This window comes from Protopterus annectens, chromosome 5.part0 (assembly GCF_019279795.1).
Source record: "Protopterus annectens isolate FY-2018-M chromosome 5.part0, PAN1.0, whole genome shotgun sequence".
In the NCBI taxonomy this organism is placed as follows: Eukaryota; Metazoa; Chordata; order Ceratodontiformes; family Protopteridae; genus Protopterus; species Protopterus annectens.
Genome location: NC_056735.1, coordinates 1006763846 through 1006778747, shown reverse-complemented (window position 1 = coordinate 1006778747; position 14902 = coordinate 1006763846).

Below are 14902 nucleotides of genomic sequence, written 5' to 3'. Positions count from 1 at the left end.
CCTCTTTGATATGTACCTAGCCAGGCACATCCAACAATTGAAACGTCCACTGAGTTTCATCACTAAAAGAATACAGGGCATAAGTAAAATGTCCTGCCCAGACCATCTCAAGGCCCTATCACTGAATTCTGTCTCCTACACTGCTGTTGAGGAGAGATCTATGCCTGGCATGCAAGGCATTGTCATACCCCACACTGATGGACTTCCTGCATATCTGCAAAACAAACAGCACCAGAATTATCCATTCTAAAGTCTTAAACATTGCCTGTGATATAAATAGAACCTGCTGGAGAGACAGGTTTGTATCCCAGAGACTACCCCTTCTCTGGGACATGCTCCTCATCCATGTAAAACAGAGTTCATCCCTAATAAAATTCAAGTGTAACTTGGACAACTTGATGGAAAACAGGAAATTCATCCATGGTTTGGCATGGATGTCTTTAATGGACACAGGCATCCTGTAAAACTCTCAAGCCCCTACTTACACTTATCAAGGGTTACAGAACTTGTCAGAGATTTGGAATGCACAGGTACGTTTAAAAGACCCTTGTGTTCATTAGCTTAGTACACACCTATGAATTTGTATGAACCTATAATCTGAATTAAATTTGCTGGAGTCAGCATTTTATGCTATCATTACAACATGCACTAGTGATTCTTGCTTTAGTGTCATCCCTCCTTGGCAATTGTAATGCAGTTTTTTTTGGCCTTTAAGATGATGACACTGCCCATTTGCAGCATATGGAAATTCCACACCCAAGACTGTGACTGGCACAACACTTTCAGCAATATTACTCCTGTACTGCAGACCTGGCACTGTCTGCTTTTCATGACTTGATCTGTTCTTAAAATTCTAGGCTTAACTTGCTGGGTCATAAGCAATTTGGTTTGCGACTACTTGAAGATGATTCTGTTCTCCTATGCACTGATTGGCTACAAAAATTGTTTATAGTTTCTTCTTGTGTTCAATAATATGCTTAAGGCAAATTATTCATATGGCTCAAATTTAAAAGCTTTTTTACTACACTGGCAGCTCAATAATGCGAGATGAGATCCCTTCTTATGACTTTATTGATCCCTGTCTTAGAAAGTTTTCATTCAATTATTACAGAAGGTGGCAGAGACCATGTGAACTCTAAGGGTTACTATGCTAGATTTGTTTATATTGATGACCAGATCGTTATTTTTTAAATATGTGCATGTTTTTTCTAGCAATTTCTGAAAATCATTTATGTTTGAATTGAAAAAGACAATGATACACAGTATGAGATTATCTGTAATCTGACTGAGTCAGAGGCTGTTGTATAAGCCCACGTACCTGGAAAAATACTAAAGACAAGTAGACTGAGAACTAAGCCCTACAACACTCATCATTTATGTGAATGATTTATTAGAGGAATGCAGTTGTCAATTTAGTGGACTGTGTGTGAGATGACACCTGCTTACTGAGTTTGTTAAAAATGCCATCACGAGCACTAGGGTCAAAGACCCTTACAAAATCCATCAGTTTGTGCAGATATGTAACCTCTTTATTCATGACAGCTATGGCCTCTTCAGAAAGAGTAATCACATTTAGGAGCATGACCTTTCATGACCTTCCCTTAAAAAACATAGTTATTCATGCATACAAGAAGGTGCTTGCCTTTTTTATTTTAACATCTTTATTAAATTATCACTTATGGCATAGGCAAATTTGCATTCATATAAATTAATTTGACTGTATTAACAAATTCAAATTAACAAACATACTTCACGTATATTGCTATATATGATAAAACCTAAGCAACATTACATAAATTATTCAATTCTTGCCTTTTTTAAACAAGAAACATTTTTATGAAACCATCACTTATGACATAATCAATCATATATTTATATAAATAAAAAACAAACCACACTGACACAATCCTAGTTACAAACATCATACATCACTTATAATCTACCCAATCATTTTCAGTCAAATGTTACACAGATCATTTAAGTCCTACCTTCTTTTAAACTGCATTCCTCCCCTCTATGTATTGTTCCCACAATTCCCATTTTTTCCTATGTAGTGTGCTCCTACCCTTTCCTAAAGATCTCAATTCCAGTTGTTTTAAATATGTTAATATACAAACTAGTTCTAATATAGTTGGTTTACATATTGATTTACATTTTCTAGTAATTGCTTTTTGGTAGCCACCATGATTAGACACAGCAAGGCCTTACCATGTTTAGGCAATTACAATTCTGTATCATAGCTCAGAAAAATCATCTCCCTCATCACAACAATCTGCCCATCCAGCATCTCCAACAGTGCATCCAACAGGGAATCCTTAAGGTCTACCAACTCATAACAATCCCAGAAAATATGTTCCCAATTATCTTGTTCTTCCCTGTCACACTTTCAACATTTGCTGTCTATCTGAGGAAAAGTTCTCTGTAGAATACTTGGGGTATAAAAATATCTATGAAAACATTTCCAAGCAAACATCTTAAATCTTCTAGATTTTGTTGCATATTTGGGAGACATAAATATATCATTTAGGACTCCACTGTTTCTTTCTCTTTGCCTATACTCTGACTTCAGTCCTTGATATGGAAGGCAATCTGTAACCTGCAGCCCAAGTAAATTCTTGGCATCTTCCCATTCTATCATCTTTCCCTGTCTAGTCATTTGCTCCCATTCCCTTTTTCCTTTGAAAAAGGAGCTTGACTTTGACTCTTTGAATACGTTCTGTAACAATAATTTTAAAAACCTTGTAGGTGATGCTGATGAAAATGACAATTCAATCATCCTTGGGTCATCTGTAGGTCTTTCCTTCTGGATAAATAGCAGTGTGGCTTCCTGTCATAGTTAATGGACTAAGCCAATGAAATGTTTTTCACTGAATAAGATGTAAAAAGGATGTACTTAGTTACCTTGTATAAAGATCAAGAGATATCCAGCAGCATTTTTAGGCCTAGTGTGGAATTCTTCCTGATCATGTCCAAGATTTCCTCAATTTTATCAGGAGTCACAAATGTGGAAAGAATGCTATCTATGTCTAATATAGTAGTGACAGTACTTGATACAGTCTGAGAGTTTATCATTATCTTTATTATTAGATTATGCATGCTTCCGGTTTGAAGTATATTGTACAATTAATGTTTAGTACCCTAAAACCCAAGAATATTTTTCTTCCATTTTATTTGCAAGCTAAAGCTTATAGGAAACCTTTTTTTAAGCAAAATGTCCTTGTTTATTACTTTACAAGTTAGATTAACTCTCTAAGTTTTGAAGTTGGGTACCTTTCAGAGTTATCAATAACCATTTTCTTCTATTTTGTAATTCTTATCCTATATTCAAAATTCAGAAGACTGCTCTTAAATTTATACATTTCAAATGTCTAACAGGATATGATTTATGATGAAATTATCCAAGACATTACAGAACTTACTGAAACTACAGCTAGCTGACATATTAGGGCATTTAAGGTAAGCATTGCTAAGGACATCTTGAATGTTGATGTAGACCCTATTCATAAAATCCCTAAATGTGGAGGTATTATACATAAAATCAATTTTGCTTTAATGGAAAATACAAAATTTCTCTATATTATACTCTGAATTGAAAAAGTGATGGAATGATAGTTGGAAGTTAGCAAATGAATGATATGTTGGTCAGAATAATATTCATTATGTTTTCTGGAGGTGATTTATTGAGCAATTCATCCATTCTCTGATGAGCTACTTAATTTACTTTAGTATTACAGGAGAACCATTACCTGTACTGGCATTAACTGTGCATTAAGGCAGAGAAGCAAATCCTGAATGGGGTACTTGGCCATTCATATGACTCATATACACACACTATCCAAAGCACACACACACACACACACACACACACACACACACACACACACACACACACACTAATGGCATTCATCATTTACTTGTTAACATATGTTTTATCCTGGCTGCTCATATATTCAAACTTAATTTCCTATTTTAAGCCTTTTGTCACTTTCAAATAGATGCACAATAAATTGACCCATCTCCTAAAAGGATATGCAGATTTAATCTAAAGAAACTATTTATTGTTCCTTACCGAAAATGTGCAGAAAACTGAAAAAAAAAATATTTCTAGCATAACTTTCTTCTATCAGTGACTCACGTTCCATTATCACTCATTTTATGTCTGGTTTGCACTTTCCAACATATTCCTTCTTTAATGGTTTACTTCATTGACATCATAATATAAATATGTGGTCTGAACAGAATAAAGATTATTCTCTTCATAGAACAATTTGATCAAGGTGAATGCAGTCTCCTGATACCGAATTCAGCAATACTTTGGCAGTATCTGGTCAAGGATTGAGGTCATGAGCTACTAATGAAATTAATTCCATAGACCTGGAGTTAATTCTGTCAGTCTCTGTGTGCTTTTAACATGACTGTGTGCAAGTCATTTAACAAGATGTTATTATTAGTCACTTCTGAAAGATAATACTTTTGCTTAGTGGGCTTACCAGGTTAGCACATAAGAAATATAAATAAAAATTAAAACTCTTAGACAATATAAATAGATGTGTCACCAAATTTCTTTCACAGGGTTACAAAAAAATGATTACAATATACCTCTGATAACAGTTTTTTGTGTTTCAAAGGACTTCTAACTGGGAGTCTATCACAGGGCAGCCTCCAAATTAACCTGTAATGTGATTAAAGAACTGCTTGTAGGGCGAAGGCCTGTAAAAGAACTCTCCAGTCTTTTACTTATAGTTTTACATTCTTCCTCTAAATAGACATAAAAGCTTGATAATTCTAGAGTTAGTTTCTTCCCACACAAGGTGAAATACTGACTTACAATTCTTAGTTAGCCAGTAATATAGCGCTACCGCACATCCCTCTTTAAATGGGCCATTGTATCCTGTGAAAAAACATGTAAAATGAAAAGTGTCCTGAGATTTTAGGACAAAAATTGTTTCTTACATTTCCCTCTAATAGTTGTATAAAAAGGTTATTCTGTACCTGAAATGCCCTAATATTATGTGGAACATCAAAACAACTCAAATTCAACACGAGTGAGTCTATTTTTTTTTCAAAATGTTAATTCCATTCCTTTGTACTTGTTGTAGCTATGGTCTGTCCTACAAAATATTATGTTATAAAAATGTCCTACTCTTGTCATTGCAAAAGATGGCAACCCTAGCCAGTAATAACTATTCAGAATCAGTATGTGATGAAAACAGTAGTACAACAAGAGGGCATTATCCAATTTAGAACATTAGTGCTTCCCAGAAAAGATAGATGCAATTTTCACTGATAGTGAGCCAATAAATATATCTTCTCTCATAGTGGCTTAGAATTTGTAGCACTTATCACCACACAGGAAAGGCACAGGTAAATGTCAAAGTACTTAAGAGTCAAGCTACTCCAAGCAAAGAATAATAATATGTATTTATTTATTTATTTTATTTTATTTTATTTTATTTTACATTTGTTAACCAGGAAATTCCTAGCTGACCATGTCCATTTTCAGTTGAGGCCAGAGGAGAAAAACTCCGGCATCAAGTTATACAAATACAGTACATTCAGCATAACACACAAAACAGGTTACATAATGTATGTTGAGCATGATAATATATAAATTAATAATACACTCCAGGTAAAAGAAGATAGAGCATAGGTAAGAAGCCAATGTCAGTTACAGTACATCAAGCATACTATACAAAACACGTTACATTATGTATGCTGAGCATAGTAAGAAGCCAATGTCAGTTACAGTACATCAAGCATACTACACAAAACAGGTTACATTATGTATGCTGAGCATGATAATATGACAAGAAGTTAATAAAACACTCCAGGTAAAGGAGGTTATAGGACATAGGTAAAAAGACAATGTCAGTTATAGATTGGTGGGAGTAGAAGATATATCAAGTAAGATTCTACAGTTAAAACTACTCTGTCAGATGACCACACTTGCAGGGTATCAGAGATCCAGCATGTGATCAGAGGGCAGTTTGTGTAGCTAGTAGCAGTGTGGTTAGGGTTATGTGATACAAGGGCATAACCAGTTACCAGATGCGATTTGAGGGAGTTTTTGAATATGGATGTGGAGGGGGCAGTGGACACAGATAGGGTGAGACAGTTCCAGTTTCTGGCAATGTTGTAAGAGTAGAGTACTTTTCCTGCATTGTTGTTAGCCTTGGTGATGGAAAGGAGAGATTTTTTACTAGATGTTAGGTCCCGGTTTGCAGTATAGACAGTAAGTAGGTTGGATAATGAGTTTTTTTTTCAGAATATTTGAGAATATGCTCAGCAGCTGATTGTTAAGTAGCTGTGGTAGCTCAAGCCATTTTAGTTCAATTAGTGCAGTACAGTGATGGGTTCTATTGGTTGAGTTTGTAGCAAACTTTGCTGTTTTATTGTAGCATGATTCTAGCTTGTCTAGGTCACCTTGTCTGATTTGGGTAAAGATTGGTGCTGCGTATAATAGAGGTGAGAGGAGGTGGGTTTGTACAAGAATGACTCTTGCTTTTTGTGAGAGAAAGGACTTATGCCTGTATAGGGAGCCTAGTTTTTTGTGTACTAGTTTTATGGTATGTGAGATATGGACATCAAAGTGGAGATTGTTGTCTATTTCAATGCCCAGAAGTTTGGTGTGGTTAGAAGCGGAGATGGTGGTGCTGTCCTTAGATGTTATGGTAAAGGAGAGGAGATATTTTGATCTATTAGGAGTAAATAGTAACAGTTTTGTCTTTTTGGGATTTAAAATCAGTGATACTTGATATCCATTTTTCTACTGAGTTAAAGGTATCTTGAGTGAGTGTATACAGGGTGGTGGGGGATGAGGCAGAGCAGATCAGGGTTGAATCATCTGCATATTGTATGAGTGTGGCTTGTTATATAGAGCTATTGATTTGTGAAAATAGAGAACAATAATAGGCCCAGTATAGAGCCCTGTGGGACTCCTATGGTGGTTGGAAGTTGTGTTGACAGAGTTCCTTTCCACTGGACTAATTGTTGCTTGTCAGATAGGTAGCTTCTGAATCAGGCTGTAGTAGAGGAAGTGAAGGATAATGATGTTAGTGAGTCTAGTAAGATGGAGTTGGCGACCATATCAAATGCTTTTGAGAGGTTGAGGAAAATAGCTGATACATATTTGTTATCATTCCTGTGAAGGTTTATATGATTAGTGAAGGATAGAAGGGCTGTGGTGGTGTTGTGATGTGGACAGAAACTGTGTTGTGTGATAGATAGTAGATTGTATGTGTTGAGAAATGTCATTACTTGCAAGTGTATGCCTTTCTCAAGAATTTTGGATAGGGGCAAAGGATGGCAATAGGTCAGTAGTTGGAGAATTCATAGGAGTTACCTCCTTTATGGAGAGGAATGATGTGAGACACTTTCCAGAGTTTGGGTATGTAGGATTCAAGTATTGAGCGGTTGATTAGGATGGAAACAGGATATGATAGGGAGTCACTAGCCATTTTAGGTATGCAGCAGGTATGTTATCAACTGCCAAGGTGGTTGGCTTTAGTTTCTGGAGTAGGTTTTGATAGTTGAGGTGGGCACTGGTGATAGGATGAAAGAGGGGGTGATGGGGGGTGGGCTGGATTGTGTTTGAGGTAGATAGTTTTTGGTTATTTGACTGGAGAGGGCTAAGATGGACTCAGTAAAATGGTTATTAAATTGAGAGGCTATGTCTAGGATGTTGTTGGTAGAGCTGGGTGCTGGAGTAGTGGTTTTGCCTGGCTTTAGTAGGGAGTTTATGGCATGCCAGAAATTTTGTGGATTATTTGAATATTTGCTTTTGGCGCTAAGAAAATTGTTTCTTTTATTTTTGATTCTGCCTTGGCCTTGTTTCTAAGCTGTTTATAGTATTGCCTGGAGATAGGGGTTTTGTCAGTTTTCCAGATATTCCAGGCTTTATCTCTGGCTTTTAATAAGGCTCAAGTGTCCCTATATAGCCAGGGTGTGCAGTTGGCTTTAACTCTGATCTTTCTGCTGGGGGCTAGACTGTTAAGGATGTTATAGAAGGTAGTATTGAAGTAGTCTAATGCCTGGTCTAATCCAAGTATCTGAGGTGGTTCCCAGTTGCAGTGGCTTAGGACAGCATTTAAGTCCTATGGGGTAATGTTATGGTCATCTCATACAAGTTTGTAGACTACTGGTTTGGGGTGATTGGAGTGTTTATGGAGTAGGAAGGTAGGGAGATGATCACTTAGGTCATCTGAGAGACAGCCTACTGTGTAGTTTTGTTTGGGATAGTTGGTTAGTGTCCAGTCCAGTATGGATTCTTTGTTTTGTTATCTATTCTAGTTGTTTTTTCAATTAGTTGCGAGAACCCATACAGATTGATATGTGTAGAGGGGCAGCTGGAGTGACAGGCTGCCCAGTTAGTGTTAAGGTATCCTAGTAGGATTGTTTCCTGAGGTAGATTGTCCTTTGTCCAGTATAGGATGTCTTCTATTATGTGAGAATTGTTGCCTGGTGGTATGTAGCAGCATATTATATTGATTTTTTGTTGTATGGATAGGACAGAAAATAGGACTTCAGCATTTTGAAATGTAGGTGGTGAGGTGTGCAGTAGCTGGAGGTCAAAGGTGTTTTTAAAGAGAATGGCTACTCCTCCTCCTTTCCTGTTTGTTCTATCAGATCTAAGTGTATTATACCCTGGGGGAGAAAGTCTTCATCTTGGATACTGGGTTTAAGCCAGCTCTCTGTAATGGTGAGTACATCAGGGTTGTAGTGGGCTATGAATGCATGTAGATCTGTTAGCTTGTTGATAATACTTCTTATGTTGAGATTTAGGATCAGCAATTCAGGTGTTTATCTGGCTGAGAGGGGACTTGGATTTGGGTGAATGTTACCAGAGGTTAGCAAAGTTTGTAGGAGTGTTAGTATGTGCTTCTTAATATTCATTTTATGTGAGCTTGGTGTATGTATGTATGTATGTATGTATGTATTTCTTAGTGCCGTGAGGTAGTGTTATCTTTGGTAGGGAGTAATATGTAGTTGTAGGATTTATGATTGTGGGGTAGATGTAGAAGTGTGAGTGGGTCTGAGAGGGGGAGCTGGTGTGGGTGGTGTGATAAGAGTAATTGTGCAGTGGTTGGTCTGTTTGTAAGGAAGTTAGGAAAGTTAGTGATAGTAGAGGTAGTGTTAGGGATATGAGTGTGGGTAACATAATACTACTTTGAGTGGTAAATACAAGTAAGATTTCTGAGTAGTGTGTTAGGGTGGAGTTGTGTTGTCTGGGAATGTGTTGTTGGGTATGGGATCTTTGCAGGAGGGGGTAGGATGAGTGGGTTGTGCTAGTGGTTAAGGGTTGGAGAATTGGTCAGATGATTAGGGGTTAGAATAAAAGTAGAAGTAGTGGGGGTGGGTGGAAATTGGGGGCAGGGAGGGGAGCTGTGTGAGCAGGGTGAACGGAGCAGAGTCAGCTAGACCTAGAGGATGTTGGAGAAAACAATCAGTCAAACCCCTCAGTGTTTGTTAGCTACAGGATATGGGTTCAGGGTATAATTTGCAGGTTTATGTGTGGGAGTGGGAGAGCAGAGTGAAAATACATTGTTCAGGGTTTAATTATAGCTTTATTAATAATTAGTATAGATGCTGTCCAGTTCGATTCTCAGCTAGAGCGTCTTCTGCATGGAGACATGCATGAATGGGCGTACCTTCATTGAAGGTTGTGCGTCAGGCTCGGCAAGCCGGTATATAAAAATCAACTGCCAATCATTAGCAGACCAGAGTTCCACTGTGGTGACCCCTGACTGGGAAAAGCCGAAAGACACAACATAGAATGCTAAGGTCAACTAGTTTAATTAAAATAGAGGGAGCCAGATTACTATGGGAGGCAGATTTATTTGCCTTCAGACCCAGGTCAGCAAACTAAAGTATATAGGATTACAATACAGTTTAAGGTATTAACCTTAGCCAATTGTAGTTTGGGCTCCAGGAGAAATTGTTTGTGGGTATAGTTTTCAGGAATGCTTCCTTTACGTAGGATATTCTTTTGTTAGAATTTATAGGGGGTCTTCTTAGGAAAAAAACATATATTTGGAGTGAGAACCTTTCTAGCATTACCATCTAGCCACCAAGTAAGCAGTCGTTACAACATTCACTTCAACCAGAGAGTATACGGTAAGCAGCAGCTCCGTATAGCTACAAACAGAAAACTGCTTCGCTATTACAGTAGGGAACTGAAACCAATTTAATACAAAGATAGTCCTTGCTTTCAGTCTAAAAAAACCTAAACAACATGTTACAATGCTGGAATGCAGTTACATTAATTACTGTGTGTTCTAAGCAGCAGTTAGAAGCAAATACTTTTACTATAGGGGCTTGAAATCCATATAAAACAGAGCTAGACCTTGATTGTAATCTATCAAAAATAGTTATTCAGCAAGTTACAATGCTGGGTTACAGTTGCACTAGTTCCTATTAAATAATAATATTACAATTATTATGGACCTTGAACACCTTATTAACTAGAACATTTAGTGATTTTCTCATAGAACAGTAAACTGTTCCAGGTGATGGGCCATACCAGAAAAAGTATCTAAATGGTCAGCCATAACTATTATGCTTTCTTCATAAGAAGTTTAATGTTGTCTTGCACTGGAGCATTTCATTACTGGCTAGGTTTGTATAATGAGAAATAACCCTGGTCACAGGATGCATTGCTAGTAGGAAACATTTTGAGGTAGGGTTACTCTTGCTGTGTACCATTGTGCTGTAGAAAAAGGTCTTTGTTTTTTTTTTTTTTTTTTTTTTTGCTTTGGATAATCTAGAAAGTCTGACTGGTCAAAGCCCCATATGAGCAGAGACTCAGAAAGAAAAGTTCCATATTATAAACGTTTACATGAGTTAACAGAAAAATATATTATATAGAAGGATTTTATAATATTTGTTTGCTTTGACTGCATGATGATGGGGCTTAATAATGTGGCTGGTACAAAGACAGGAGTATCTGATGATAGGTACATCTTCAGTGAGACGTTAAATTTCAGATGAAATGCTTCCGAGCTATATTTTGCACTATCTCAATTTTAGTGAAATTGGCTGCTAAAATATTTAAGTTGCAATAGTTCAATCTGTGAGAATGAGGTGAAAATGCGATTAATTTACTTTTATGTGGATTAAGAATAAATCAGAATTCACTAGTACTCTTGGCAATTGGATTTTATTCATGATTTGATTACTGATATGCTTTAAATTATTTAAGCACTTAAGTTGTAAAAACAAGTAAATGAAATGAAAACAAAATCATTATATGAAGACTGGCAGTGTTACGTTATCATAACATTTATGATTCACTTATTATCTCATGCAATGTAGAGGTACTAGTGTTTGGTAATGCTCCTATTCTCTGTGTTAATTGGGTCTCTGTCCAGTTTTGCAACTCATGATATTTTGGAAAACAGCTCAAAGAAAAAATGTTGCAATTCATATTCATAGTGCAATAAAAATATCTTGAGCTATAACTTTTATATTACCCATGAGCCTTTGCCATGTGCATAAATCAAATGTGTTCTGTTAGCAAAATATATTTATATATATGTGGCAAATACTCTACTTTAGTCCACATGCACTCCTTGCTATCATAACACAGACATCTCTGCTGTAACCTCCTCCTGTCCTCTAACACAACACACATATCTCCTACTCTGAATGCTAAACCTTCTACACTATTCTTCCAGTTCAAGCTCACCCCAGAATGTACTAATCACTGATTTCTTCTACTGTATCTTTATCTCACAGGTTGCTGTATGGTATGCATTCAGAAACTCACAAAGTCTACATTGGCACTGTACCAAATGATTAATCTTATACCAATATCAGTATGTAATATCCACCTATTTGTAATATAAATTATTGTATAACAGCTATATCCATGATACTGTTTTCGCCTCAATTTTTATGCATATTGTTTTTAATCATATTGTTTTATTTCAATTGAGCTAGTAATGCAAAGTATTGATAACAGCTGTGCTCATGTTACTGTTTTCTATGCAAGCTTTTTATGTGTATTGTTTTTAAGCATACTGTTTGTATCTAACTGGAGCTTTCTCCCTGGGCCTGGGATTTTTTCCCCAGTCAGACTCTCTTGGTAAACAAATGTAAAATAAATAAATAAACAATATATTTGTATTCCAACGAGTATAATTTACTGCATACTAACATTATTTGCATGTTGAGTGTCTAGAATGTTAGACTCTGTGCAGTCTAGTATTTTGCATGTAGTTACAGTTTTTAAGAGTCATATACTCAACACAGTTTGCATAACTGGCTCATATGTGAAGTAGCTATAAAAGCAGGAAATAGCAGAACAGGAGAGAAATGTCTAGTGTTCCTGAAAACTTGATGCCAAATACCTCACTATTTAATCCTGACACTCAATAAACGTATATGCAGAGATCATTATCCAACATCTGTATAGCTACAACACAATAAAATGAAAATTATAAGAGTACCTATACAAATATATGTGAAGAGGTCCACAACTTATAATTCCCAGTGTACATTACACATGTGAAGACTTATTAAAAAAGAAACTATAACACTACTACTAATATATACTACTGTATTAGACTTATAAAACAGAAACAATAACACAAGATGAAGTTAAAAAGGTTGCTGGCAAAGTCTACATTCTCAGATACAAATCTCAAAACTATTTAAAGTGTTTGTGAGGAGCTCAGAAAGTGGAAAGGGGAGGAAAAATTAGGTAAATGAGGACATGGATTCAGTCGGGATTAGCACAAGGACACAACCACTGTGCTTTAAGATGTTCTCTGATGTGTTTTTTGAAAAGAGAGGTAGAGTTTTGATTAGTAATTTCTTGAGGGAGTTGATTCCAGATTTTACCTATGGAATTTGAAAATAATGAATCTCCAGCTTTATTATATGATTTAGTTAGAGATACTAGGAGTTTGTTAGCAGAACGGAGTGTGGCTAGGTTTTTATATGGTATGATCAGTTTTGTAAGGCTAGGGGTGGCATCAGGGTAGAAGAGGGTCTTTTGAATGATGAGTAGTTGTTGATAGAGTAAGTGGTTAGTTAGCTCTAACCAGTTTAGCTGTTTGAGGTTAAGACAGGTGGTGTGTTCTTAGGGAGTAGCAGTAATGAATCTGGCTATGCTATTGTAGCAGATAGAGAGTTTGGTAATGTTATTTTTGGATAAGTTAGTATAGATAGGTGAGGCATAGAAGAGGTGGAATCAGGTGTGTCTGAGCAATGGTTTTCTAGCTACTGGGGTCAGAAAGGGTTTAATTCTGTAGAGAGTCCCAATTTTTTGTTTACAGCTTTAATAGTGGTGTTGATGTGTTCATCATAATTGAGACTATTATCAATAGTTACACCTAGTAATCAGTGGTCTTATCAGGGTTAATACTGGTTGCATTATTTGAGGAGATAGTAAAAGAGGTGTGGGAGATTTGTGAGTGGGAGTAAAAAGAAGAAGCTTAGTTTTTTTGGGGTTAAGGAGGAGGCAGTGTTGCATAAACCAGTTTTCGACAGTTAAGAAGACTGTTTGGGTGAGGGACTGGAGGGAGGAATATTTTTAGCAGTGCAGATTAATGTTGAGTCATCAGCATATTGAATGCAGGTGGCTTGAGGTATATTGAGATGTAGGTCATTGATAAATAATGAAAAGAAGGGGCCAAGGATTGATCCTTGTGGAACACCAATATTTACTGGGAGTAAGGAAGATAGGTTGTTCTCCCATAGGACTGCTTGTTGCCTGTTTTGGAGATAGCTCTCAAACCACTGTAGTGAGTGTGGGCTGAGAGAATAAAGGTTTAGTTTGTCAAGAAGTAAATTGTGGTTAACCATATCAAAGGCTTTTGAAAGGTCTATGAATAGTGCTGAGGAGAAATGATTTTTGTTTCTATTAATATTTATGGTGTCAGAGAAGGAAAGGAGGGCAGTTGTAGTGCTGTGGAATGGTCTGAATCCATGTTGACAGTCGGCTAGAAGTTTGTTTTGAAGAAGGTAGTTAAGAATTACTAGTGTTTGGTAATGCTCCTATTCTCTGTGTTAATTGGGTCTCTGTCCAGTTTTGCAACTCATGATATTTTGGAAAGCAGCTCAAAGAAAAAATGTTGCAATTCATATTCATAGTGCAATAGAAATATCTTGAGCTATAACTTTTATATTACCCATGAGCCTTTGCCATGTGCATAAATCAAATGTGTTCTGTTAGCAAAATATATTTATATATATGTAGCAAATACTCCACTTTAGTCCGCATGCACTCCTTGCTATCATAACACAGACATCTCTGCTGTAACCTCCTCCTGTCCTCTAACACAGCACACATATCTACTACTCTGAATGCTAAACCTTCTACACTATTCTTCCAGTTCAAGCTCACCCCAGAATGTACTAATCACTGATTTCTTCTACTGTATCTTTATCTCACAGGTTGCTGTATGGTATGCATTCAGAAACTCACAAAGTCTACATTGGCACTGTACCAAATGTTTAATCTTATACCAATATCTGTATGTAATATCCACCTATTTGTAATATAAATTATTGTATAACAGCTATATCCATGTTACTGTTTTTGCCTCAATTTTTATGCATATTGTTTTTAATCATATTGTTTTATTTCAATTGAGCTAGTAATGCAAAGTATTGATAACAGCTGTGCTCATGTTACTGCTTTCTATGCAAGCTTTTTATGTGTATTGTTTTTAAGCATGCTGTTTGTATCAAACTGGAGCTTTTCTCCCTGGGCCTGGGATTTTTTCCCCAGTCAGACTCTCTTGGTAAACAAATGTAAAATAAATAAATAAACAATATATTTGTATTCCAACTTGTACACAGAGTATAATTTACTGCATACTAACATTATTTGCATGTTGAGTGTCTAGAATGTTAGACTCTGTGCAGTCTAGTATTTTGCATGTAGTTACAGTTTTTA